Source organism: Asparagus officinalis, chromosome 8, assembly GCF_001876935.1.
Source record: "Asparagus officinalis chromosome 8, Aspof.V1, whole genome shotgun sequence".
Lineage (NCBI taxonomy): Eukaryota > Viridiplantae > Streptophyta > Magnoliopsida > Asparagales > Asparagaceae > Asparagus > Asparagus officinalis.
The window spans coordinates 103926363-103931656 of record NC_033801.1 but is presented as its reverse complement, the minus strand read 5'-3'; positions in this window follow the sequence as shown (position 1 = coordinate 103931656).

Below are 5294 nucleotides of genomic sequence, written 5' to 3'. Positions count from 1 at the left end.
GCGATGATCAGTTGAAATAAGAGGCGGTGAGAGGGGGCGGTGATGATTCAGTTTTATTTAGACTACAGAATCAATTAAGAGAGATATCTTAATTGATGTGTGGATTTGCTTAGACGAAAATACCCCTCAAGCAATTAATTCATGTCACATCATATTAATAAGATCTTAATCTCAAAACTTAATCTAACGGTTAGAAACTTTGGTGGACAATGACTCTTATCAACTTAAGTTGACAAGAGTTTCTCTCTCTCTCTCTCTCTCTCTCTATATATATATATAAAAACATTATGGTATCAAAGCATTCTGATACTGCTCTATCAAATCTAATTCTTAAAACCATATTTTCTTAACCACAAGAAGCATTCTTTTTAGTCGTATCAATGGAAACATCAGATTCTACAACAACCACCAGCCTCAAACAAAGAACAATGATCCCCATCCTTCATCTCCTTACTATATCCACCATTTAGACAACCCGGGCGCTATGTTGGTTTCACAACCATCGACTGGAGATAATTATCTCACTTGGAGCTGCACTATCACTATGGCTTTTTACGCCAAGAACAAATTTGGCTTTATTGATAGAATCATCAAATAACCACTAGCAAATTCTTCTCCTCTCTCTCAATTATTTGAGCTGTTGCAATAGCATGGTGCTATCTTGTCTCCTCAATGAAGTCTCCAAAGAGATTACTAATAGCATCATCTTTATGCGTAAGGCCCACAAAGTTTGGAAAGATCCTCATGACTATTTTTTACAACAAAATGTGCCCCAAATATTTTGAAATCCAAAGGGCCGTAGTTAATCATGTGCAAAAGAATGATTCTAAGGCCTATCACACCATGTTAAAGGGCCTATGGGATGAGTTGACAATCTACAACAAACATCCCTCTTGTTCACGTGGTGCAGTACAATAAATCATCAACATCTGGCAACGTGATTGTCTTATGTAAATTTCTAATAGAGCTCAATGATTCTTACATTCATGTAAGAAGTGAGGTACTCCTTATGAATCCTTAACCATCAGTCACCAAAGCTTGTTCTTTGGTTTTACAATGGGAAAGACAAAGATCTATCTATCCACATGCTCAATTCTTCCTCTTATCATCAATCAGCCTTGACAGCAGTAAGCACCAAAAGATTTTCTTCTGGCTCTAACCAAGCAAATGGGACTATAGGAAATAAGCCTCACTATCATTGTGATTCTTATGATAGGAACTGTCACTCAATCTCACTATTTTCTAAAGCCATTATCGCCCCGATAAATGCCGACAGAAATGGGATTAGCCTATGCAACAAAAGGGTGCCAATCAGTTTAATTAATAGTCAATCCTATAGATTTTAGACCAATCAGTCTAATTAACAATTCCTTCAAAATTTTCACAAAACTTTTGGCTAACAGACTCTGTAAATTCATCCTTTCTCTTGTAGACAGCTCTCGGACAGCCTTCCAAAGTGGCAAATCATCTCTTGACTCCATTCTCCTAGCCCATGAAATGATCAACCATTGTTCCACTAGCAGGAAGGAGATCTGCGCAATCAAAGTGGACTTCTTCAACGCTTTCAATTGTGTAAATTGGAACTTTCTTATTTTCCTTCTAAAAGCTAGGGGATTCAGCCCCAAGTGGTGCTCCTGGATCCATCACATCCTATCTTCTTCCAAATAGGTAGTCCTAGTCAACGGTTCCCCAACTCCGTTCTTCAAATGTCATAGAGGTCTTAAGCAGGGAGACCCTCTTTCCCCCATGCTATTCTTGTTGGTTGTGGATGTCCTCAGCAAAATTCTTGGCAATAGTGCAGCGTCGGGTGACCTCTCCAATCTTAATCTTAAAGGTGAGTTAAATTCTATCAGATCTCTTCAATTTGTTGACAATACTCTTATTTTCAAAAAGGCCTCCTCGTCAGACATAGCCACTCTTAAAACCATTCTCCTGTTATTTGCCAACATCTCAGATCTTAAAGTCAATCATTCTAAAACCAACCTCTTCTATCTTGGCAAAACCCCCCTTAAAGGTTCCCAACTGGCTAATACCCTTAACTGCTCAGTTGGCTCCCTCCCCTTCCTATCTTGGTCTCCCCCTGAAGAAAGACTCTCTCTCTCTAGAAGAGAATGACAACCCTTATTGGATTCATTCTCTAAAAACCTTGCTCTATGAAAAAACAAATCTCTATCCATTGGAGGTCGCCTTACATTACTCAACTTAGCCATCTCCCCCCCATACTATATGTCTTTTTTCAAACTGTCAGTTTGGGTTACCAAGCCCATTGATAAAATTAGGAGGAATTTTCTTTGGAGTGGTAACCAGCATCCCTCTAGTTCCAAATGTCTCGTTAAGTAGGGTATAGTTTATAAAGCTAAAAGAGAAGGTGGATCAGGAGTCATTGATAACTCATCTTTCAACATAGCCCTCCTTTCTAAATGGACCTAGAAAATCCTAGATAGGACTTCATTAGTGAGCAAAGTCATTTTCTTCTTATACTCAAATGATAATTCCAACTCCATAGTTCAACCCCTCAAAGGCTCGACTTCTAAATTTATTCATGATTTACACTCTATTCACCATACTTTTTTTAGTAACATTAGATGGAAGATAGGTAATGGTAAATCATGTAGATTTTGGCAAGACAAATGGTCTTGTGCCAGCTCCCTTAGCAGTCTATTCCTAAGAGCTCACCAGTTAGTATTCTCTCACTCCTGCTCCACACACTCTCGATGTATCATTCTCCAAAACTCCTGGAATTAGCATCCTATCCTCAGAAGAGAGATAACTCAAGAGGACAGATCTGATATTACGACTCTTCTCTCCCACTTGGAGTCATTCTCACTTGTAGGAACTGCAATCCATAATAGCATTTGGTGGCCTCATCCCCTTTCACGAGTATTTTCAGTCAATTCTTTTTATTCTACCACCAACTTCGGAGGCATCACCTCCTCTCTTTACAATTTCATTTGAAAATCTCCTAACCCCCTTAAATTCAAGGTATTTTTTTGGATCCTCGGCAAACGGAACCTGCAAACTAGAGACAACCTAGCTAATAAAGGATGAACTAGTGACATTAGTTGTCCCTTTTACAATCAAAGCACCGAGACCCATGATCATCTGTTCATTAGTTATCCATTTTCATCATCAGTATGTGGTCTATTCTTCTACCTCAAGTGCCTATAGACCAGTGGCCTTAGGATCTGGACCTCTTCATCACAATCAAAAGCAACACCTTGTTCAGTTACAACGTTAAAGTTCTTTGGAAATTCATGCTCCCCTGTTTTTGTTTGTAGATATGGAATAGTCGTAACAACTCATTTTTAATGATATTCAAGTCAACAATCAGCAACTAGCTTCTAATGTAGCAAGATACTATAGAAAGAGATAATAGAGAACAAACCCTAATTGTTATTCATTAAGATAATAAGAAAGATATATATAGCCATACAAATTGGGTTATGGTTAACGGGTCACAGCCCATTAACTTAATAACCAATAGACTTAATTTAACACTCGTCCTCAAGCTGGAGCATAGATATCCACCATGCCCAGCTTGTCACATATAATAGAGAATACCTTTGACGAAGTAGCCTTGGTAAGAATATCAGCAAGTTGCTGTGAGGATGGTGTGAATATGAGAGACATCATCTTCTTCTCCCAAGCATCTCTGACAAAATAGTAGTCAACTTCAATATGTTTTGTTCTCTCATAAAACACAGGATTCTGTGTAATGTAAATGGCATACTGGTTGTCACAATGCATTAGTATGGGTCCAGGCTGAACAAAACCAAGTTCTGTCATAAACTTTCGTAGCCACACCATCTCACAAGTAGTGTGGGCCATAGCTGTATATTCGGCCTCTGTACTAGATCGTGATACTATATCTTATTTCTTGCTTCTCCAAGTCACAAGATTACCTCCAACAAAAGTACAGAATCCTGAGGTTGACTTTTGGTCTCTCATGTCTCCTACGTAGCTAGCATCAGAGAAAACAGAAATGTGAGTATGCACATGCTTCTTATATAGCAACCCCTTACCAGGATAACTCTTGACATATGCCAAAATCTTCAGAGCTGCTGTCTAATGAACCTCTCTAGGTTTGTGCATAAACCTGCTCAGTACACATACTACAAAGGTAATATCAGGTTTGGTAACTGTCAAATATATTAGCTTCCCAATTAGTCTCCTGTATCGTCCAACATCATCTAGTAGAGAGGTATCATCACGCCACAAATCAACATTTGCCTCCATTGGAGTGCTTGCAGGTTTGCATCCTAAAAGACCTACTTCTTCTAGTAAATCTAGCACATACTTTCTTTGGGACAATAACATGTCATGTCTTTGATATGCAACTTTAATCCCAAGAAAATACTTTGGCTTTCCCATGTCCTTAGTGACAAAATGACGGTTTAGATACTCTTTAGTCTCTGCTAAGGGAACAGAGTCACTCCCAGTCAGCAGAATATCATCAACATATACGGCTAAAATAACCAAACTAGTTGTTGTGCGTCGAAGAAAGACAGAGTGATCAGACTGATAGCGTTGGTAACCAACACTAGAAATAACCTTGCTGAATTTATACAACCAAGCTCGAGGACTCTGCTTGAACCCATAGATGGCATTCCGCAGCCTACTGACTCTGGTTAACGGGTCACAACCAATTAACCAATAACCAATAGACTTAATTTAACAGATACATTTTGTCCTGGACAGGAACATCAGTTAATAGAGTTTCTAGTAGACTTCACAAGGCTGCCATCAACTTGGGTCTGGAAGAAATTGCTAAAACAGGTACGCATGATGTAGTTGGAGATAATTTCTCGGCGGTCCAATGATCCATGAGCTTTTCAGTGTGTTTTAGACAATTAGCAACTTAGTTTCTTTTCTCTCCTCTTGTGTTATGGCTGCTTTTCTTCTGTGATGGTTTTCTTTTGGTTTGTTTCATATAGCTGGTAGTTCAGTAGAGATACTCTCAGTTTTTGTATTTTTTCTATTTTTCTTTTAATGCAAATATGAACAGGGTAGCTCACCCTGTTTCTTTTCTTTTCAAAAAAAAAAAAAAAGAAAAAAAGAAAAAAAAGGTGCCAAATTTAATCTGCCACATGGCTTTTCTCATAACAAACCTGTTGCAGCTGCAGTTGACCAAGCCACATCCAATTCAACTCAATCTTCGTTTCACTCAGGAACAAATCTAGCAGCTTTTTTCCTTGGTTCAACCGAGTAGCTCTAGTTCTAGTCCTCTTCTTAATTTAGCAGGCAACCATCATGTTTGTTTTCTCATTCTAATGATCCTTGGATTATTGATTCAG